Here is a 25,344-nt window from a genome sequence, read left to right as displayed (position 1 = left end):
AAAGAAAATTATGAATGCAGTTCCTGTGAAGGTAAATGTCGCTTTGTGCTCCCTCATTTTTTTGAAAAAAATTATTATATACTCGATCTGTAGACAGAAAATATTTATATTAGTACATCTATAAAATTTTATTTTAACCAATGCTGCAGTGCAGCTAGAAACTAGATATCAAATGAAATAAGCAACTACGAAAAGCAAAGTATAAAAATATCATTCAGTAGTCATGTGACATTTCATAAGTTAGTAGAAACTCTCTCAACACTCGTAGAGAGACGCTTGTCATAATCAGGTGTACAGATGTAAAAATATTTCTCGTCATTTCATTAGGCATTTCAGTAAATATCGTAAATTAAGAGCTAGTGTAATCATATGTTTTCAAGTTCGACCGTGTCGTTTTTGCGATGCTTTCTACAAAGGAATGTCAGAAGCGAGGTTAATGGCGTCCCCTTTTTTTTCTACCTGTGCCGCTGAAAAGGGCTCGCAATAATGGCTTTTTCTCCAGGCGTCTGACACAGCTGGGTGCCCGCGACGCATTACGTGCAGGTGGTCACTTAACTTTCGTACGGAAATATTTACGACAGCAGTTTCCGCTGCAGTGACAGTCTCACATAAAAATATTTCACAGGTCAAGAATTAGCGTTGCAAATCTGTAGAAAGAAAATCCTATAAATATAAGTGTCCAAATAAAATATTCGTCAGCATTGTGATACAGTCACGAATTTACGCACATTTCATAACTCTTAAAGTACGATTCTTGGTTTCCAACATAATTCTTATTCCTCATATACGGTAGCATCATCTTATTGATCATAAACATATCTCAACAGCATAGTACACATCGTCGTCGTAATAATAACATCATAACACTTCAGTCAAATCTCAAAATCGTCGTAGCTTCCTCCAATAATTTCAAAACGTAAAAAAAATTCTCTGCTCATTTCAATAGTGTCATCTACCTCAAACGTACTTTAAAATCATGCTCCCTTACCAAATACATCATTCAAAGCTCTCATAGTATCACAATGATTCCGAAAAATATGAGCATTTCTCAAAGTACAGACAAAATACAATTTCGTAAGTGTGAAGTTATCCAACTGTGTAATTACGTAAACATCTGTCACTGATATAGTAAAATAAATGTTTGTCTCTCTCAGTTACATGATCAGATAGCTGTGTAATTCTGTGTTTTAGAGAAATATGGTACCGATGTGTAAAGTTGTATAAGCAAAATACCATATTAGCTAGGGTTCCTTGTGGTTGCCACACACATGGTACACAAAGTAAGCGTGTACCCCTCTGAGGATTAATGTAATTATACCCTCAGGTGTTACAGATTACACCAATGGAATGAAATATATCACGGAAAACTTTCTTTGTAATTCAAAAATCTTTAAAAATAAATGTTTTAAGTATAAAATTGATCACTCAAATATGTGTACTGTAGCGCTAAACTGTGCGTCTTGTAACATAATCTCTGTGGAAGTGTCGTAGTTATCGTCCTCCGAAAGCTAAGTTCTGCAGAAGTCAATGTACTTACCTCATGATAAACAAAAGTGAAATGCTTTGCGTAGAGATATCTTAGTTATTACGCTTATTGTTGTGATGATGAAAGTACTGTGCTGTAACGTATTGTTGTGCTATGGAAAAGGCTGTCTCCTTGTAGCTATACCACAAAAGTTACTAATAAAACATGTTTTGATTTCCAGAAGAATTCAGAAAAACTGTGCAGATATAAAACAGATACACCGCAAAAGCAACATTGTAAATTGTCACTCATTAGTAGCGTCGTGATAAAACCGTGTAGCTGTCACATAAACTAACCACTGTGTCATCTGGTATCTCACAGAAAGTACTTTAAATCCAGAATGTATTTTCAAGTAAACCAAAATGTTGCATTAAAATCTCATTAGCAGTACCAGATATAATGTTATTTTTCTCGGAGCCAGCCGGCGCACGTGTCTGCCTGCGGTGCGAGTCATTGTCTGTCTCTTTGTTGCCGCGCGTCGTTACTGGGATTAGAAGGCCTAACTTCCACAAATTCGCCTTGCCGAGAGGGCCCAGCTCTGTTTAAAGCTCGCCAGTTCTGATGGAATTCAGGTCTGTCGTTTTGTCGGTAGTTTACACAGTTTCTTTCGTGTCGGTCATGTGGTGGAGAATTTCTCCCTGAATCGTAACTGCGCGCTGAACTATTGCGTCTGAAATTATTCTGTCTCCCTTGATAATAACAGTTCTGATTACCATATTGTCTGTTTCTATGGTTATCTCTGTCATATTCATTACTACAGAAATGCGATCTTTCTCTGTAACTATTATTACTCTGCCAGTGGTTGTCATATGGGTGGTGTCTGTTTTGGTCACGATTTGTGTGGTGAGAATAGCCTTGTCGCGTCCAGTTATCGTTTCTGTCGTCACGGAATTGTGATGGATGTGACCTGTAGTGATTGTTTTCCTGTTTTCGCATCCCGCGACTGTCTGTGTCAATTTCTAATTCTTGTAACAGTCCCTGAAAAGCTTCAATGTCGTCTTTGCAACGTCCTGCTAAAATAATATGTCGTAAATGTTCAGGCAGTTTGATTAAGCAAATGCGGATGAGTTCTGAGGGGCTGTATGGGTTTGACAGGTACTGATTCTTGTGCAACATGTCTTCAAAATATTTGACAAGACTGGAAAATTCAGATTGTTCAAAGTGTTTCATCATCATGATGCTATGTTTTACGCGGTCTTGTGTGGCTTGAGACCAATATGCTGAGAGGAAGGCATGGTAAAATTCTCCTTCACTGTGGCAATCGTGAATGACCGATCGCATTCTTTCAGCTGGTTCATTCTCTAAGTAGCCACACATAAATTCTAATCTGTGTTCTAACGACCAGTTGGGAGGAAAACAATGAGAGAATTGATGGAGCCATGCTTGTGGATGAATGTCGTTGCCAGAATTTTTAAATGTTTTGAATTTACGTGTAGTAATGAACAGCTTATAGTCAAAATCATCATGTCGGCGAGTCGCATATCGGTCATTGTTAGGTCGTGTCGGCCGTTCCATATCAAAATTCGGTGCACATTGCCAATTTCTTTCATAACTTCCGAAATGCCCTGTGTTATTATTTTGCGGCTTTTCCGTATTTCTAAGTCCCTCTTCCCGTGTTGGAGCGCGAGTGTCCTCTGAAATACGTAATTCTTGTATTACCTGTGTCAGCTGATCTTGTACTTCCCGGAGATCTCTTTGGTGTTGTGTATTAATTTGATTCTGATTTTGTTTGAATTTCCTAATTTGTTCGTACTCTTCTGTGTCATTAAAGACTACGGGTCTTGTGTCATTCAGATCATCATCTACCTTTGTAGATAAGTTAGTGACCTGATCCGAAAGTTCGGCTACTTTCTCCGATACTGAACACATTTCCTCAGTGTGTTTTTCTGAACCAAGTTTCAGAGTGTCCATTTGTGTTGAAATCGTATCTACTGTGTCTTTTAAGTTTTCTTGACTTTTTGCAAGTTGCGTAACCGAATCGGTAGATGCAACTGCGTCAATTTTAGCTTGCATGGTGTTGTGATTTTCATGAACAATAGTTTGCAGTTCTTTTATGGCTGCTTCGTGATTCTGTAATGCATTTTCATGACGCGAAAAAATAGGTTGGAAATGCTCACAAATTTGAGTTTTTACGTCATTACAGACTTTTTGACATTTCGATTCAATGTTATGTAACTCAGTAGTTAAATCTTCATGTGTTTGTTCAAGAGTTTGTTCCAATGAGTCTAACTTTTGAAGCTGTTGCTGTGTTTGTCTCTGATTTTGTTCCAGTGTGTCTAACTTTTGAAGCTTTTGCTGTGTTTGTCCCATTTGTTGTATTAATTGTAATAACAATGCATTGGTGTCTGAAACATGTTCCTCAGTGCTTTTCGGCAGTGAATTTGCACCGGCAACATTCACATTTTGACAAGCAGAAAATGTGTCTTGACTTATTTGAGAAAACGGTGAGGATCCAAAACCTGAATCTACAGTATTTGCGAGATCGTGTCGTGTCATTTCGGCTTCCTGAGGCGAGCTATTGCCGACCGATCGATCGATAATGCTTCCCTCTTCACTAATTGTTTCACTGTCCACGCCATTGTTTGCCGCCCGCTCCATTTCCCTGTGCACAGTTACCAAATTACTACTTTGAACATTAGTAAATTCATTACTCTGCGGCGCTGATAAGCTACGCTCGTCGTCACTATTATTTCTCAGTTTAGTTTGGAGCCTAGTGTTACGTTTTTCACACGCCATAATTGTCACAATATTTCACACGATAACACAGAAAAGCACAATTTGAAGTGCAAAAATAGGAGAACACATTAACATAGCACTGCAAATAATATCTAGTTAATTGCAGCTGCGAAATACTTGGTGCAAATCTACATGCATGCCACAACTGTTTTACTGTACAACAATGAAAGACTGCAACTACAAAGGAGATTTTCTCTACAATTACGCGCTAGCAATAAACAAAATCTACACTAATTACACAAACTACAAGAAAAAATCAGAAGATTCCAGGTTTGAATCCTGGCAGGGTCGCCATATGAAACGTCCCCTTATAACAATTCTACATAAGACTGTGCTTAACCTGACACACAATATTTTGTTAGCACAACGCAATCTGACTTTCAAAATTCCCTACAAAAGAATGGCCCTGACTAACATTAAACTATACCTTTCACAAATCACTTACCTCACAAAAATCTTCGCTGCTCAAGCTACTGCAATACAGCGAGCGCCACAACTGCCAGCTAAACAAAAGATTCAAACTACTGAAGGCACTAACTACTGATAGGGATAGTTAGCAAATGAAAGATATTAATAGAGAACAAACAATGTATTTACCTTGATATCATCATATACAAATATAGCAGTTCATGACAAATTACAAAACTCCGCCATCTCTCTCCCCACATCCACCACTGCTGGCGGCTCACCTCCAACTGCGCAACGCTACGCGCTGTTCACATCCAGCTGCCTAACACTACAATGGCGAGTATTACGACAATGCAAAGCAGCCACAGACTGCACACAGCACAGCCAGTGATTTTTATACAGAGGTGGCGTTACCAATAAAAAGACCTAAACAGCCTACTTACATAGAGAAAACATAAACAGCCTACTTACATAGAGAAAACATAAACAGCCTACTTACATAGAGAAAACATAAACAGCCTACTTACATAGAGAAAACATAAACAGCCTACTTACAAAGCTTATATTTTAAAGACATATCAATCTATCATTCAGGACACCTCATACCGATACCTGCTCCGCTTGTAAGGTTGGTTTAATGCAAATTAAGGCATGAACATGTCTGTAGAAAAAGAACGAATTACGAACTAGACATGGATTGCATAAAATTCGTGCAAAGGGATGTAATGATATTATGAGGGAAGATAATCCTACAGTCTTTAAGATTTGCTTCAACATGCAGTAAAACCATCCTAATCCAAAACTGTCAGTCAGCGAGCTTTCCTATGCTAGACAAGTGTCGTTACACAATCTCTTCATCATGATTAATACCAACGAACAAAAAAGGGATAACATCATTTTCTACACCTGGTTGGAGACAGAATGTTCAAGAGGTTGCCGTCAAGTTGCTTCAACTTTGGTGGACCTCCTTTCTGACTTAGAGAAAAATGAACTACCAAATAACGGCTTATTCATATTCTTGCAGCAGCCAAAATAAAAGAAAAAAAATTAAAAAAACTGTTGTATCACGGCGATGCTTACAGCGTTCTTGGAAAAAGCGCAAAGTGCAATAATATTCGCCAGTACTACCCTGTTCGTGGCCACAGCTATGTGTCTCGAGACCGAGTGTTTGGTGGAATTCAGAAGTGTCAGAGAAAAAAGGAAAGCATATTGTCTCCTAAAAAGTATTACGAAATTTTACAAGAGCATGTTACTCTTAAAACTCAGACTCGACTTTTAAAAATCTAAAGGATTGCGCACAGAAAGCACTAAAAATCCAAGCTATCATTCAAAGTCAACAGGTAGTGAGTGACCTCGTACAAGAAAGCGCAGAAAATTTTTAATTTGACAGTAGATGATACAGACTCTGGAGATCCAAAACAAGTTGACATGTCGAGACGACAGAAACTATGCCACCTAACAGTACTAACGTCTACCCTTTTACCAAAACAAAATATGGCAAACAAGGAAAAGAAGAAACATGTGTCTGCCTTACTAAAGTATTTTGAAATTCCAGACGATGAAAGGAGTTCTACAAAGTTGTCCTAGAGCAATAATATATAAGTGTAAGTCAGAAAACTTTAAAATAACTATTGACTGTAGGATGCAATACTTTTTGTGTTACTCATTTCGTTCTCATTGTGGTATCGATAATAAGGATAAAAGTAAACAAATGGTTATCATTATGCCGCTATATTTCTATTATGGTTTTTATTCTCAATAAAGTCAAAAGCCATAAATTTAAAAAAAATGCTGTATATAATAATATATCCAAAATACGCACTTCACAACAATGCAGGCGTATAATGTACACTATAGTACATAAAAAGTTGTGGAAAAGAATAAACGGAATTAAAGAAGGTAACGCAACCGATACCAGCAATAATTATAAGCATTTATCGACTTCTGAAACAACTGGAAGAAAATCATACCTGAATGTAATGTTATAATAATTTAAATATATTTCATTACAACTCTTTATTAATGTCAATGAGATCCAGTAGCCAGTTGAAAATTCGAGTGCTTAAACTTATAACATAGGTGAAAACAGAAAAACACGTTTCATGAAGAATTGTATCTCTTGCATTTACCGATTTGTGAAGAAACGCTCTTCAATTGGGTGAGTGATCGTAACCGTGCGCACGCTAGTCAACATGGGCGGACAGGAACGTACATTTAAAAAAAAAAAGTACCTCTTATTGTGCGTGGCTATTAATGGATTTATTCAGCCTGAACAGCGTCAATGGGCTTACAGCAATAATTAATTAAAGGAAATAAACGGAATACTAAATGAATGCTGTCATGAGCTTAGTGCGTTCGTACTCTGGGGAGTCAGTGTTGTGATGCTGTGTAGCTGTCGTGAAAAAATTGCCCTAATTATGAAAGTTGTAGTGTTCGGAAAAGGTGCGATAGCGGGGATTATTTTGTGGTTTTGTGAAGTGCTTGAGGCAAAATAACCAGACAGAAAACTTAGAGCCATTAAAGTGGAGATAGGCAGTGCTAGAGAAGGAACTGTAAAAGTTTCAAAATGAGATGTACGTCCCAGCGTTTCATGTACCCTTAACATCAAAGATTTTATTTTATTTTCGTAATAAATCCTAGAAATGACTCTTTGACTGAAATTTAGTAATGGATTGTAAATGTTATATGGATGTATTACACATTTTCTTGTATAAATCGAAGAAAGATAACGAATCTATGTCTAAACCCACACACACAATCGGACGAAGGTCAGCGTTGTGTCAATACCCATGAACCTGGCTAGTCTGATGCTAACAGTTGTATTGAATAGCCTTGGATGAACAATTGAGTTTTGGAAATACATGAATCAGTAGTTTTTGCTATACATGATGATTCCGTGATGATATCACAAAATTTTCGGGGCGCTGGTCCGTGAACGAACGAGTCGGAAGTCACAAGCGAAAGTCATTGTGATACCTCTGACAGTGGACGTCTTCTACTGCACGCTCTTTTCTTCGCATGTTTTTGGAAGAGGTAGTAAACAAAATGGGTGAACATGGGCTGTAAAGTGGTTTATTCTCGCCCGTACTACCTCCTCCTAAAATATGGAAAATGAAGAGCTTGCAGTACAAGAGGTCCACTGTGAGAAGAATCGTAGGTATTTTCGCTTCTAATTATCGAAGCGGTAGTTTCAGGAGCAGGATCCCTTTACTCAGGTTGATACATTTACCCTTTTCCGTCATCCCTAAAAGTTTGTATGATCATGATGGAATCGTCACATAGAGAGAATTTACTATATGAGATGTTTCCGGTAAGTGTATACGTTATGAGTATTCTATTTCATGTAATCTGAAACAAGATCCTTTATCAGATTTCGATACTGAATCTTTGATTTATGATATGAATTAAGGAGTAACTAGCTGTATGATAATTACTGGTTAGCGCTCAAAAGCAATATTTCTTTCCTGTTCACATGGTGTTTTCACACCATTTCGACGTTGTACCAGTAACACTTCGTTGCCACTGGGTAGAGGGGACATCACTTAGCCATTATAACTGCCAGAATTCTGCTGTTCACTTATCTGACCTCGGTTCAGTATCTGAAACGCGAGTATACCGTTCTGTTATATCTCTAAGCACACGTCGATGCTGCTCTGTAAGTGCAAAACATGTTAATGATGTGATTCTCACTTTTATTGTATTATGCCGTTATTACACTGTCATTTTAATTCTTTCAGTTATCCGACGATTATCCACCGACAGTAAAAAGACTGATTTTTGATCTCTGCAGCTCGGCTAATGTGCCCTCTTGAAATAACACGATGTGCTATTCAGTCTTCAGTTTCTAAATGATTTGGTTCTGAAGGGAGATATTAATTTAAATTCTATACGTCACAACTATTCTATAGCTTTATTGCAGTCATTTGGCATTTCACATGACCAAATTCCCCAGGTACAATAATTTGCAACATGAGTCGTACGAACCAGCAGCACTACTGGTTACAACAGGGACCATCAAGGAAATAACATGTTAGCTAATAGCTTAGTCTTGTTGCTATGATTGATTTTTACACCGGTTCCTGGCAAAATATTTTACACATTGTAAATGAAAAGCCACACGACACTACTGTAATACTATATAATATTTGTAATTTAGTTTTAAAAACCGGTTTTGGTACAGAGATGTATTGCTGAGTAATTTTTGTTGGCTCAAGAATTTTAAACTGGTGCAATAAATAGTACGCAAATTAGAAATCCTGCTTCCTACAAAATATTTCACAGAGGCACGTATTTATTTTGTACCTAGTGATGCGGCAAAGCCGAAAACCAGTTTGTACTTATTTTTTAGAGGTAGAATGACCACCATAGTGCGTTAGCATGGTTGGTGCTGTTACCTGGTACCATATAGAAATAGCGTGAACGGCTTGGGATGTTGAATACTCACTGCGAAGATTATGAAGACGTATGTGTCAGCGTTTTCAGGCTTTGAAATGGGCCTCATTGTGAGTGTCCATGTGTCCAGCTGTTCTAATCGAGCTACTCTATGTGATCAAAAGTATCCGGACACCTGGCTGAATGACTTACAAGTTCGTGGCGCCCTCCATCGGTAATGCTGGAATAAAATATGGTGTTGGTCCACCCTTAGTCTCGGTAACAACTTCTACTCTCATAGGCATATGTTCGCAGGTGCTGGAAGGTTTGTTGGGGAATGGCAGCCCATTCTTCACGGAGTGCTGCAGTGAGGAGAGGTATCCATGTCGGTCGGTGAGGCCTGGCAAGAAGTCGGCGTTCCAAAATATCTCAAAGGTGTTCTATAGGATTTAGGTCAGGACTCTAGGCAGGCCAGTCCATTACAAGTATGTTATTGTCGTGTAACCATTCCACCACATGCCGTACAATATGAACAGGTGCTCGATCATATTGAAAGATGCAATCGCCATCCCCGAATTGCTCTTCAATAGTGGGAGGCAAGAAGGTCCGTTAAACATCATTCTAGGCCTGTGATGTGATAGTGGCGCGCAAAACAACAAGGGGTGCAAGCCTTATATATGAAAAACTCGGCACACCATAACAGCACTGGCTCCGAATTCTACTGTTGGCATTATACACGCTGGCAGATGATGTTCACCGGGCATTCGCCACTCCCACACCCTGCCATCGGATCGCCACATTGTGTACTGTGATTCTTCACCCCACACAACTTTCTACACTGTTCAGCCGACCAACGCATTGTACTTGCAGTGGATCCAGATGCAGCCTGGAATTCCTGTGTGATGGTCTGGATAGATGTCTGCCTATTACACATTACGACCCTCTTAAACTGTCGGCGGTCTCTGTCAGTCACCAGGCGAGGTCGGCCTGTACGCTTTTGTGCTGTACGTGTCCCTTCATGTTTCCACATCGGAAACAGTGGGCCTAGGGATGTTTAGGAGTGTCGAAATGTTGCGTACAGACGTATGACACAAGTGACACCCAATCACCTGACTACGTTCGAAGTCCGTGAGTTGCGTGGAGCGCCCCATTCTCCACTCTCACGATGTCCAATGACTACTGAGGTAAATGATATGGAGTACCTGACAGTAGGTGGCAGCACATTGCACCTAATACGAAAAAGTATGTTTTCGCGGGTGTACGGATACCTTTGATCGCATAGTGTATATCTAGTTTTGTGGGGCATTTGGGTATGTCGGTGGCCCTATGTTGGATTGCACTGGCACGTGAGGGTAGGCTTACTCGCAGTCATATTTATGGCCAATCACGTCTGTCCACCACGTGACGTAACAATATCTTCAACTCTACGGCTCCTACCCGACAACCAGTAATTGATTTCCTGCACCATTCTGTGTCATTCTTTACCATTGGTCGGAGAGTAGCAGCTTCTGAACTTGGGAGTTGCCATTTCATTAGCAGGCTGCCATTAACATCTCAACAATAACGGCTGTGCCGTTGTGGTGTCGTGACCGAGAAGCATTGACCGCGGATGAATGTGGTCAGTGAAGAATCGCGGTTCTGCACTATCCCAGATGATCATCCTCAGGGCGACTACCTGGGAAGAGGTTCCAGTCATCCAGTGTTTTGGACAGGCCCGTCCATGAAACTTCCTGGTAGATGGAAACTGTGTGCCGGACCGAGACTCGAACTCAGGACCTGTTGCCTTTCGCGGGCAAGTGCTCTACCAGCTGAGCTACCCGAGCACGACTCAAGCCCCGTCCTCACAGCTTTACTTCTGCCAGTACCTCGTCTCCTACCTTCCAAACTTTACAGAAGCTTTCCTGCGAACCTAGCAGAACTAGCACTCCTGAAAGAAAGGATATTGCGGAGACATGGCTTAGCCACAGCCTGGGGGACGTTTCCAGATTGAGATTTTCAATCTGCTGCGGAGCGTGTGCTGACATGAAACTTTCTGGCATATTAAAACTGTGTGCCGGACCGAGACTCGAACTCCGGACCTTTGCCTTTCGCGGGCAAGTGTTCTACCAACTGAGCTACCCGAGCACGACTCACGCCCCGTAGAGCACTTGCCCGCGACAGGCATAGGTCCCGACTTCGAGTCTCGGTCCGGCACACAGTTTTAATCTTCCAGAAAGTTTCATATCAGCGCACACTCCGCTGCAGAGTGAAAATCTCATTCTGGAGGCCCGTCTATGTTACTCCTGGCGTCATGGGAGCCATCGGATATGACTTCAGGACACGACTGGCAGTAACTGAAGCATCTCTGACGGCACAACAGTACCTCTTTATGTGTTGCGTCTACAGTACCGTGGGCAGTTTTTCAATGGGTCAACGCTCATCAACGAGACTCGAACTCGGGACCTCTGTGAACACTTGGCATGTTGTTGAGGTACCGCCGCCGACAGTGACATCCGCAATCATGTCCCGGATAGAACATGTGCCGGACAAGCTAGCACGCCAATTCCATCCCGATGCCGGTATCAAGCATACCTAAGATCAGTTGCCACAGTTATGGACCATATTACCTAAGGAGAGTATATCGTGGTTTTATGACCAAGGTAATGCATGCATCCAGGCCAGGGAGTGCAACGTCATGCTGAAACTTGGCTCATATTGCCAGTTCAAATGGCTCTGAGCACATTGGGACTTAACATCTGAGGTCATCAGTCCCCTAGACTTAGAACTACTTAAACCTAACTAACCTAAGGACATCACACACATCCACGCCCACGGCATGTTTCGAAGCTGCAACTGCAGCAGCAGCGCGGTTCCGGACTGAAGCCTCTAGAAGTGCTCGGCCACAGCGGCCAGTATTTTGCCAGTTCTTTGTAAATTTGGCTCGATGTTGGAATCACTGAAATTACGTCATATCTCCCCTTAACCTTTAAAATTTAATTTCTTTGGCTGTCCACTTCCAAGAGCTGTTTTCTTTTGTTAGTCATTGTGAATAACTATTAGTGGCAGCCAATACAACTTATTTTCCTTCAAGATTATTTCAAATCATCAAATTAAATATCTATAAAACATAATATTACACTAGTGCCCACGTATGCCCCAGAAAAAGGGGCACTAACGTTATGAGATACTGCTGGATGCCTTTCAGAATAATGTATTAAACAAAGGAGTAGACACTGTTTCGAAGAACGGCAGTGGTGAAGGCGCTTTAACAATGAACTTTATAACTTACATAAAGAGCCACTTAGGAGGTAAGTGGTGGGCCGCAACATAGCGGTTCCCCAGGCATGTCGCACCGATGGGTGACAAAGAGGTGGCAAAGGAGATACTCAAGAAATTCCGTAAACAAACAGGGAGCGGCCGATCGAAAATTACGTTGATAGACCGTGTCGAAGAAGACCTACAGAGCAAAAGGCACGAGAAATGGAAATCACTAGCACGAACCTGGACATCTGGCGGGAAACTGCGGAAGGGGAGACTGTTCGCAATAGACTGCTGACCTTTAGAAGAGATGTAAAGAAGTATTTTTGTCTTTCGCGTTACTGTACCTTTCAGATAACAGACAGGGGTGGTTATCAAAAGCACTTAACTGGTCAAGCTACATTCAAGATAGCTATAAGTCGGCAAATACATTTTACCGATTGCAAAACAGTTATTTTATTTATAACAATACTAATGTTTTCGTATACTTTCTTCACATGTGCTATACGTTTGGAATACAACATTTTGTGTAACTGAATTACGAACTGTGGGATAAACGGAAAATTAGGGAATCGACGCATTTGAGATGTGGTGCTACAGCAAGCACCTCGTTCTGGCCTAAATGGGCCAAGCGCGACCGACCGACCGCCGTATTATCCTCAGCCAATGGCGTCAATTGTATGCGGTATGGAAAAGCATGGGGTCAGCAAACCAACTTTACACCCGTTGACGGCTTTCTTGACCCTGGCTCTTCCATGTCTCACGCAGGTAGCTTCTAGATTATCATCACAATGCAAAATGTATCCAGTTCCATTCCTTCCAACAAGGACGGCAGCATCGGGAATCGATCCAGGATTTTAGGCTTGACAGCTGTACACACTGACCACTCAGCTGCGGAAGAATGTTGAAAATCGGGTGAACAGATGGGTGGAGAAATAGGGAAGTGCTATGCAGAACGGGTGAGGAGAAGAACGTGTGGTAAATATTGAGAAGAAGGATAAGGTGGTGCGACAAGTGTTAATAGATGAAAAATAACTTGCATGGTAGTTGAGAGAGCCATAAACGGTAAAAACAGTAGGGAAAGTCAGATTAGAAAGTGTACAACAAATAACTGAGGACATTGAGTGTAAGTTTTACTCTGAGATGAAGAGATTGACACAGGACGGAACTTAGTGGCGGCCCTCTTAAACCAGTCACAAGAAGAGGAAATGATAGTATCTCAAAAAGGGTGAATAATTGAGTTGTCATTCCGGAGTTCTCTGTTTGCTCAGTTGATAGACTAGTGTGCGTAAAACGAAGAGTTTTGCGACTGAATCAACGTTTACCTTCGTCTGTGACAAATGACCTATACTGCTTTAATTGGTGACGAATGATCAACAATGCGTTTTGCGCGTCCCATTAAAGTGCTCTTATCCTGCGCTTTCCACTGTTCAATACTCGCTCTTTCTCTCCAGACTTGTGTCGAAGTACTCGAGGTTTATTTTCCTCACCCGCTACTCCGACACTCGCCCAGGTGTCTGGTGGTGGAAGTGTTCGGAGCACGCCGCGCGGCGGTGGGTCACGGTGCCGTGCTGGGGTGTTTTATCGGGGCGTTAACGACCGGCCACATTTCACAGCGTTAACAACACGCTTTATGGGCCGGCGGCGGGGGCGGATCAAATAAATCGCAGCTGTCACAGCCGGCGTCATAAAGCACCGCCGGCGGGGGCGTCGCGCACAGTGGAAACCGCGTCACCTTGTCTTCTGGTTGACCACCGCTGGAAAGCTGCAGTACCTACCTTACACAACGAGTCAACCTTGACTGGGTGACATGTTCTGTGCTTTCATAAGTAGATAGAGTTTCTAAACGAAATAGACCAAAGAAAAGCTTACTATTACATTACTCGGTACGAGGGTGGGGGAAAAGATGGGGTTATTCCCACCCACAAGCCTCCTTCCCCCCCCCTCCCCCCCTCCCAAGTACGGGCCTCTCTCGAATCAAGGGTACTGAGTTTATGTTGATTATAGAATTCTTATACATTTCAGCTCTCTAGGATACGGTAAGTTCATTGTTTTTGCGCCTATAATTTTTAGTTCCTATAGGATGATATATCTGCAATTTGGCCGACTCATCTGTATGAAAGAAGGATAATTTAGAACTCCTCCCATCACCCCTCCCCTCTCTCATTAATAATTTCTGCTGACGTCCGTGCTTAGACACCCACCACCAACTTGCTAACACACTACCACGCAACACAGGGGAACTACACTACTGGCCATTAAGATTGGTACGCCAAGAAGAAATGCAGTTGATAAACGGGTATTCATTGGACAAATATATTATAATATAACTGACATGTGATTACATTTTCACGCAATTTGGGTGCATGGATCCTGAGGAATCAGTACCCAGAACAACCACCTCTGGCCGTAATAACGGTCTTGATACGCCAGGGCATTGACTCAAACAGAGCTTGGACATGAAACTTCCTGGCAGATTAAAACTGTGTGCCGGACCGAGGCTCGAACTCGGGACCTGTGCCTTTCGCGGGCAAGTGCTCTACCAACTGAGCTACCCAAGCACGATTCACGCCCCGTCTTGCCCGCGAAAGGCAAAGGTCCCGAGTTCGATTCTCGGTCCGGCACACAGTTTTAATCTGCCAGGAAGTTTCATATTAGCGCACACTCCACTGCAGAGTGAAAATCTCATTCTAGATCTTGGTTAGCGTGTACAGGTACAACTGCCCGTGCACCTTCAACACGACACAATAGTTCATCAAGAGTAGTGACTGGCGTCTTGTGACGAGCCAGCTGCTCGGCCACCATTGACCAGACGATTTCAGTTGGTGAGAGACCAGGAGAATGTGCTGGCCAGGGAGGCAGCCGAACATTTTCTGTATCCAGAAAGGCCCGTACAGGACCTGCAACATGCGGTCGTGCATTATCCTGCTGAAACGTAGGGTTTCGCAGGGATCGAATGGAGGGTAGAGGCACGGGTCATAACAAATCTGAAATGTAACGTCCACTGTTCAAAGTGTCGTCAATGCGAACAAGCGGTGACCCAGACGTGTAACCAATGGCACCCCATGCCATCACGCTGGGTGATACGCCATTATGGCGATGACGAATACACGCTTCCAATGTGCGTTCACTGCGATGTCACCAAACACGGATGCGACCATCACGATGCTGTAAACGGAACCTGGAATCATCCGAAAAAATGACGTTTCGCCATTCGTGCACCCAGGTTCGTCGTTGAGTACACCATCCCAGGCGCTATTGTCTGTGATGCAGCGTGAAGGTAGCCGCAGCTATGGTCTCCGAGCTGATAGTCCATGCTGCTGCCAACGTCGTCGAACTGTTCGTGCAGATGGTTGTTCTCTTGCAAACGTCCCCATTTAGTGACTCAGGGATCGAGACGTGGCTAGACGATCCGTTACAGCCATGCGGATAAGATGCCTGTCATCTCGACTGCTAGTGATACGAGGCCATTGGGATCCAGCACGGCGTTCCTGTGTTACCCTCCTGAACTCACCGATTCCATATTCTGCTAACAGTCACTGGATCTCAACCAACGCGAGCAGCAATGTCGCGATACGATAAACCGCAATCGCGATAGGCTGCAATCCGACCTTTATCAAAGTCGGAAACGTGATGGTACGCATTTCTTCTTCTTACACGAGGCATCACAACAACGTTTCAGCAAGCAACGCCGTTTAACTGCTGTTTGTGTATGAGGAATCGGTGGGAAACTTTCCTCATGTCAGCACGTTGTAAGTGTCGCCACCGGCGCCAATCTTGTGTGAATGGTCTGAAATCTAATCATCTTCATATCACAGCATCTTCCTCCTGTCGGTTAAATTTCGCGTCTATAGCACGTCATCTTCGTGGTGTAGCAATTTTAATGGCCAGTACTGTAGAAATAGAATGAAAATGTGGCAATATGTTCGACAGTCTCTGTGCCACAATAAGAAAAACAAATTAAAGTGAAATTTAACACAAAGAGAAAGAAAAGATATCTATCATTTTGGCGTGACTCATTTTTGGCTTCGAATTCCGGTCATTTCGAATAAATATCCCAAGCTTACAACAGCCGTTAGCTTCATAGGAAGTGAAAGTGTTGACAGCTGGGAAAGTGTTGCGCGGAAGCAGCGCCTAGAGGAAATGCGAAAGGACGTGTGAGGATACTATAGCCTCACACGTCAAATTACCTTTATCTCTTTATCTCTTCTTTTTCTCTGCTTTGACCGAGCACTGACTATTGACAGTTATGTAGCAACAGCTGGTTAAGCCGTATTCAGTAAAACTATTAAGGTGGTTCGATGAACCCTCTGCCGGGCACTTAAATGTTATTAGCTGAGTATCCATGTAGAAGTAAATGCCTTCTGAGAATACCTTGCGAATTATTGTCATCGTCCGCTACGCGTGCTGGGCGTGGTACGCTAGTGTATAAAACTTAAGGAAAAAGTCTCTTTCGCATGATGTATTGCCGTCAAGTAACATAGCTCGATGACGATACATACAAGTAGCTGCTGTAGTATAGTACAGTGAGGTACAGAAGGTGACTGAAAGAAGAACGTGGTTGAGACGAAGAGAAATGGCACTTCTATTCAAATGGCTCAAATGGCTCTAAGCACTATGGGACTTTACATCTGTGGTCATCAGTCCCCTAGAACTTAGAACTACTTAAAGTTAAGTAACCTAAGGACATCACATGCATCCATGCCCGAGGCAGGATTCGAATCTGCGACCGTAGCAGCAGCGTGGTTCCGGACTGAAGCGCCACAAAGTGCACTTTTATTCAAAGACAGTAATTACAATGAAGCCACCGCGCCTGATGATGGTCCCCTGGGAATTAAAGAAGGTTGAAAGTAATTGTGAATAGTGTGTGTGATCACTGTGGTCCGCAGTTACTGCACTGGAACGTGGTTAGGGGTGCTTTTGGCAGGGCGTTCCATTCGTCCACCCACGCAGTTGGCAGCTGGTGGATGGTCGTTGGTACATGCGGGCGTGCTGAAATACGTTTCCCCAACGTAACCCACGCGTGATTGATGGATTTGAAGTTGGGGAGAAGACAGACCAGTTCATACACTTAATATCCTCTCGTTCCAAATGCGTAAGAGTCCGTATTTGTAAGGAGACATGGTGGCTCAATGGCAGTGGTCAATAACTCTTGCTTATATAAAACTTTTTCTACCTCCTCACATCGTTTCTTTAATACTCCATAGTGCTGCAGAACTTACTGAAACACCTTCTGAGAGCAATTCAGTCTGCTCTCTGGTTATCTCACTTACACCTTACATACTTCATTATGTCTGTGTTTAAGTTCAAAATATGTGTTGGCCTTTGCTGTTACTTACATAGATGTCCGTGTGTAAGCACCTGTTCTTTTAACAATGTGGAACAACCACCGTCCTCAGACCATTCTACCTATCTATCATTTTTTATTTTGTTAAATGTGACCTTATTTCTATCTCATCTTGTGAATCCTACCCACTGGTTATCTGTGGTTGGGACTGATTTGTTGTTTCAGTAGTAGTTAGGTGTAGTGCATAATTGCATGATGTATGTCCGTGGTCTCAGGCGGACTTGGACCTTTCTGTCTATGCGCAACACTAACTAAATTACTAATATTTTTAAACACCAACTACCGGATACTTTTGGTTCCACTGAGTTCCACCGGGGTCTCCAGTGACCCCACAAGAATCAATTTTTTACTAAGGATAATTTTTATACGGCTCGAATATAATAGGATTCGTTGTATTCTTTTCGCATTCTAAAACGTAATAGTAGTGGAACGCACATAAATGGAAACAGATTTATTTTTAACCTTTCATTTCAGTAACTGGTACAAACGATTCTCATAAAACCACAAATACACACATCAAACAAAAGTTTTGCATCATCCCGGTTCCCAGAACGCCTCAAGATAGCCGTTGACTGTGGATATTGTATCACTGACACAGTCCCCTTAACTGTTCAGAGATGTCACTAAACCAGAGATGTCAGTAAACCCTCCCGAAGATGTAAACAACCACGCATGAGCAGCGCCTATTAGACGGAGAGGGTCCGACAGCCGATCAGTTCCAGTCATTCCACCAGAAAGGAGGTACACGACTTGTGTTGTCTGTAGTTCAACCATGCCTAGACGGTCAATACTGCGGTTCGATCGCATGCGTATTGTTACGTTGCACCAGAACGCGCTCAAACAAGGCAAGTGTCCAGGCGTCTCGGAGTGAACCAAAGCGATGTTGTTCGGACATGGAGGAGATACAGAGAGACAGGTATCGTCGATGACATGCTTCGCTCAAGCCTCCCAAGGGCTACTACTGCAGTGCATGACTTCTGCCTACGGATTATGGCTCGGAGGAACCCTGACAGCACCGCCACCATGTTGAATAATGTTTTTCGTGCAGCCACAGGACGTCGTGTTACGACTCAAACTGTGCGCAATAGGCTGCATGACGCGCAGCTTCACTCCTGACCTCCATGGCGACGTCCATCATTGCAACAATGACACAATGCTGGGCGGTAGAGCTGGGCCCAACAACTTGCCGAATGTATCGTTCAGGACTGACACCACGTTCTCTTCACCGATGCGTGAGCATATACCTTCAACCATGGAATCGTCGGAGACGTGTTTGGAGGCAACCCAGTCAGGCTGAACGCCTTAGACACACTGTCCAGCGAGTGCAGCAAGGTGTTAACTTCATCAATAATCCCCTCATGTTACTCCTCATTATATTTTACATTGCCGAAGGCTTCTTATAAATCTGATGAAGGTGTCTTGACTTTTCTTAATTACACATTATCAAGCTTTTCATGAGCCATACTAAAGATCACATAAGACGTAACTTTCTTTTCCCTTCCTCTGTGTACAATTATGTCAGCAACTTGATAAATGAGTTATTAAGCTGATTGTACGAAAATTCTTGCATTCTTTGTAGGTAATATGTTCGCAGCTGAGTGGATAATATTATCTGAAACAGTAATGGCGCAGCTTACAAATCGTACACACCAGTCTGAAAAATTTAGATATCATTCCCCACAATCATTTGCGATATTCCGTGTGCAATGTTATCTATACCTTCCGCCTTATTTGATAGAGAGTCTTCCAAAGTTCTGTTAAACGGTAACTCTGTTAATGGATCCTCTATGTGTTCCACTTCGCCGCAAAGGGTAGCCGCGTGGTCTAATGGCACCTTGCCACGGTTCACACGGCTCCACCCCCATCGGCGGTTCGAGTCTTCCCTTGTGCATGGGTGTGTGTGTGTTGTCCTTAGCGTGAGTTAGTTTAATTAGATTAAGTAGTAGGTAAGTCTAGGCATCGATGACCTCAGCAGTTTGGTGCCTTAGGACTTCACACACATTTTAATTTCTCCAGTACCTCTTTCGACTTTTCTGTTTGCTGAGTTAGACATTCCGACGACCATTTGTCCTTTGGATTCTTTCACATTTTGCCAGAAGTCAGTCCATGTTAGTTTCCATTTACGCCCTATTTATACCAGTTTTCAGTGTTTTGTATTGCTTCATTCCTGTCTTTAACTGAACTCTGTTGGCTTTTTTTCCTGTCAATCAACTGACGTATTTATTCTGTTACTTCTTCTGTTTCTCAACGTTTCTTCTCAGATACCTTCCTCATACCTACGTTTGTCGAACATCTGTGATTGCCCTCTCTAGAGATGCCTCTTCATCTGAACTGCCTGCTGTGATACTGTGGGGCGGCGGGTGGAATAATAGAATATATGTTTTGTATTTATGCTGTTTGCCGTTCTCAACACTGGCTCTCTAACTACAATATTGGCAACCAGAACGTGATTAGCAAAACGTGAAGCCTGTAATTAGAATTCCTAGTGCCCACTTCATCTGAGAAATACATTTATAGCTACAGCTTGTAGCTCTGAGGAATTAGGAGATTGTCTGGGATTCATAGCCAAAAACCATTCTCTCTAAAATTTCACTATATTCTGGAAGTCAGAGACCAAAAAGAATCCACACAATCCAACTACCAGAGCAGTTCAGAGTCTAACGCGCGGATGCAACTATAACTGTTCAAATTAAAGGTTTAAGTGAATGCTCGCCATAATTTGATGATAATGTTCATCAAACGCCACGCTAAATAATGGTAGAATGTCTGTCCTGCGGCGGCACGTGAAAATACGACATACGCAAACTGAAGATAGATTATTAAAGTCATCCCAGAATTAACACTTCACTCAAAAACGATTTGATGATTTTGCGTATCCCGAGTAACTTATTACGGCATCCGAGGCTGTTTATATCAACGATACCGACGCGACGCGACTCCCGGCACAGGTGGTGCGCTAATCAGCGTCTGGAGAGAATTGGGGCCTTCTTCCTTTTCTCGCGCAGCGTTCTTACATACAAAGCCGCGGTGCGTACGGCTAAGGGAACGTCTGATCAAATCTGCTCTCCCGACTAGCCGCTAGGCTAGTAATGCACCACTTTAAGTTATCGAATAAATCATTGCTTCCTTCGCTGAAGGCCGATGAAGCTCTCAATTTAAGTGTGCAATCAGCACACAGGTAAGTAATCTTAATAAATGTCTGACGTGGCTAAGACAAATATTTTGGGCAAGATAATTAATTTAATTGCACTACACGCAGTAGACGAGCTCTGAACTCGCCCTTTCGAGATACGCTATCGCTATAGTTTTATAGTTACTTAGTTGAAACTTTTCACATCTTTATGATTATAGCGGATCTTCTTTCTACTTAAATTTAAACATCCCAGCTTTATTTATTCGCCTACATAATCTATCTTGCTTCCTTAATTTCTAAGACGAAAACCAGAAAATCATGAATTTCAACTAAACTTTTAATTTGTGAGATCCAGAATACTGTTTCTACTAAATTATTATGCAAAAGGAATCTAAATAGAAATTTTTAAGTTTGTGGCTCATTTCTGTTGCGCCAATGATTTTTACAGAAAAACATCCAAATTTCGAAAATGGTTAAAGTTATTGAACTGATATCCAACACATATTGATTTTGTATTACTCCTGACATGCTAGAAACGTTTCAGGTTATTTACTTCATTTTAAAGCATTGTGCAATATTTATGACGTCAGAGCTAGTTACAGCGGACTAGGCTGGCACGCAATGGAAAACTGATGTGAATTTTATAAGGCGTGAGTATGCTGCTTCCCTACAATACGACAGTGTCTACAGCCTTTGGGGAACTTAAAACGAGTCCCATTATTCCTCAGTACTTCAGTATCCCAACCGTTCACATACTGTTTCCCTCTGTGGACTGTCTTTAACTTCAGTCTACTCTTTCATAACGAAAATGTGATCTGAGGCTGTTTATCTTTTGCTTGAAATGTTGGCATGTATACTGGTAACAGCGTTGTCGGTGTCGGTTTCCTGTCAGGTGAGGTCAATCCTATCCCTGTACTGTTCACAGTAGCCCGCACTCTACCTTACTTCCACATTCACGACGAACACAACCCCTGTTATACCGTCTTCTGCTGCTGTTGATATTATGCTACATTATAATGACTAGGGATCCATGTCTTCTTTCCACATCTCTTCAGTGGGTGCACAACACGATAGCGTCTGATTCGCCAAGCCAGTAGTCTGGACAGGAACTTCCACAGACGGGACGTTTTAAGGTGCAGCGCTGTGCCTCATCTTCGAGGTCTCGAAGTCGTTATCATTCAACATAATAAGGCAGCACCAAATGTTTCCTGTGAAGTCCTTAACTACATAGATACGGATGCGGCCGCTATCCCGACCAGCCCGATCTCCAGTTCTCTCACTCACTGGAAATATCTGACCTTCTGTTCTCGATGAGGTTCCAGAAATGCACAGAAGAGACTCGTTGGTCTGTAGAGACCTCTATGCGCTTAGCATGTAACAATTACGACGTTCACACCTTATCAAAGATCTGGCCGAGAGACCAAGAAAATACTGTTCCTACGTAGAATCGCTGAGCGGGTTTAGGGCTTCAATACAGTCGGTCGTTGACCAGTCTGATGTGGCCGTACAAGAAAGCAAAAGGATAGCTAAAGCTTTAAATTTCTCGATTAACAAAACGCTCAAGCAGGAGAATAGTAGAAACTTATCGTAGTTTGGCCATCGCAGACATTTCCTTTTGAACGATGTAGTAATAGGTTTCCCTTGGGTAGAGAAACAACTGAAAGAGCTGGACAGAAATAGGTCGCCAGTTCCGGACGCAATCCGAATCGATTTTCCAAACAGTGCTCTACGGTAATGGTCCTCTACTTTGCTTGAATTTATCGCGAATTTCTCGCCCAGCGTAAAATCTCAAGCGGCTGGGGAAAAAGCGCAGGTGACGCCAGTTTATAAGAAGAGTAAACAAATGGATCCGCAAAATTGCTGACCAACAAGCTTAGCATCAATGTACTGCAGAATTCATGTACGTGTTCTCAGTTAGATTATAACAAACTTCCTCGAAATTGCGGAACTCATCTTGCCCTTTTCTCACATGATGAATTGCGAACTATGGGTGAAGGACAGCGGTCGGATTCCATGTTTCTAGATTTCAGAGAAACATACGCCACTGTGCCCCACTGAAGCCTGTTTACGAAGGTACAAGCATATGTAGTAGCTTCTTAGAAATGTAAATAGTCCTAAGACTTCGTAAGTAATAGAACCCACTGTGTTTCCCTCGATGGCGAGTGTTCATCAGAAACAAGACTAACGTCAAGAGTACTACAGGGAACTGTGATAATACTTCATTATTTTCTGTATACATAAATGATATGGCGGACAGGGTGGGCAGCAGTCCTCGCCAATTTGCTGACGATGCTGTACTGCGCGGCTCGTGTCGAAGTTAAGGGACTGTAGAAGAATGTAAGTTGATGGAGAAGCGTAAGATAAACAGACACGTGATGTTCGAGCGCAGCATTAGTGTTGTGCCGCTTGCCTTAGTCACGCCGCCGGCCGGAGTGGCCGTGCGGTTCTAGGCGCTACAGTCTGGACCCGAGCGACCGCTCCGGTCGCAGGTTCGATTCCTGCCTCGGGCATGGATGTGTGTGATGTCCTTAGGTTAGTTAGGTTTAATTAGTTCTAAGTTCTAGGCGACTGATGACCTCAGAAGTTAAGTCGCATAGTGCTCAGAGCCATTTGAACCATTTGAACCTTAGTCACGCCACTTAAATATCTGGGCGTTACGCTGCAAAGCGATATGAAGTGAAACGACCATTTCAGAATTGTAGTAGGCAGGACTAATGGCTGACTCAGGTTTTTTGGAAGAATTCAAGAAAACTGAGGTTTACCTGCGATTAAAGGAAGACACCACATCAGTCCAGAGGCGGGCTGCTACATGCATTACCGGTAGGTTCGAACAACACCAAGTATGACGCGGATGCTTCAGGAACTCAAATGAGAATTCGTGGAGAAAAGCCGAAATTCTTTTAGAGGAACACTATTGAGAAAATTTTGAGAATCGCCGCTTAACACTGACTTCAGAACGATTCTACTGTTGCCAACTTATATTTCGTGAAGGACCACGAAGGCAAGATTAAAGAGATAAGGGCTCACACAGAGCCATACAGACAACCGTTTTTCCCTCCCGCTATTTGCGAGTGGAACAAGAGAGGAAACTGCCAGTAGTGGCACAGGATACCCTCCGCTACACACTGTACTTTAGCTTGTGAATATTCATGTAGTTCTAGATGTGCACAGGCATTTCACTAGCCAGCTTTCATAAAACCATTCGCCAGAGTCTACGACTGGTGGACTGTGGTAAAGAATTGGGTCATGGAGTGACGTAGGCGTGTCCACCATCGAAGCTCAGTTCAAATGCAGCCAGTTTAGACTACTGTTGCTGACAAACGTGGCAGCTCTTTGTCCTAAATATCCGATTGGGTATATCTTAAAATCATCTACAACTTTAATCACGTTTATAAGTACTTAACATCATTAAATCGCAGATTTTCTCACTGAATAAGAATGCATTAAATGGTAGCCTTTCTTGTAATGCTACTTTAATGTACAGCTTTTACAGAGAAGTTGTTTAAGTGCAAGCGGTTAGTTAGTCACGTACTCTGTATATCATTTGAATGATTCCCTTAAAGAAATGATGTGGAGAGAGTAAGTCTACAGTATACGAAAACAGAATTTCTGTTATCATTAATGACCATATTATCTTTTAGTCCTGCTCATGTAACTACATTTAAAAACTAGTTGCTATCTTTCAGTCTACCAGCTGTAAACAGAAATTTGTCTGGTTACAGCATTACGATTTTAGGCTAGATTTGAAATTTGCTTTGCTACATTTCACATTTTATCTTACTGGGCAAATGATAAGAAGTTTTATTGCTGCTTATTAAACTCCTTTGTGAGCGACTGACAGCTTAGTGATGGGCAATAAATTTGATGTTTTCTATAGTGTTGTGGGTATGAATATCACCACAATTCTCAGATCATGATGGACTAGTGATGTATTGTGATGGTGCAGATAAAATGCCTAACTCCTTGGAGAAGTACCTAAATGACAACTTTAATGACGTTTATAAGTACTTAACATCATTAAATCGTAGATTTTCTCACTGAATAAGAATGCATTAAATGGTATCCTTTCTTGTAATGCTACTTTAATGTACAGCTTTTACAGAGAAGTTGTTTAAGTGCAAGCGGTTAGTCACGTACTCTGTATATCATTTGAATGATTCCCTTAAAGAAATGATGTGGAGAGAGTAAGTCTACAGTATACGAAAACAGAATTTCTGTTATCATTAATGATCATATTATTTTTTAGTCCTGCTCATGTAACTACATTTAAAAACTAGTTGCTATCTTTCAGTCTACCAGCTGTAAACAGAAATTTGTCAGGTTACAGCATTACGATTTTAGGCTAGATTTGAAATTTGCTTTGCTACATTTCACATTTTATCTTACTGGGCAAATGATAAGAAGTTTTATTGCTGCTTATTAAACTCCTTTGTGAGCGACTAACAGTCTTAGTGATGGGCAATAAATTTGATGTTTTCTATAGTGTTGTGGGTATGAATATCACCACAATTCTGAGATCATGATGGACTAGTGATGTATTGTGATGGTGCAGATAAAATGCCTAACTCCTTGGAGAAGTACCTAAAT

Source organism: Schistocerca serialis, chromosome 9 (assembly GCF_023864345.2).
Source record: "Schistocerca serialis cubense isolate TAMUIC-IGC-003099 chromosome 9, iqSchSeri2.2, whole genome shotgun sequence".
Lineage (NCBI taxonomy): Eukaryota > Metazoa > Arthropoda > Insecta > Orthoptera > Acrididae > Schistocerca > Schistocerca serialis.
Note: the sequence above shows the minus strand (reverse complement) of the source record.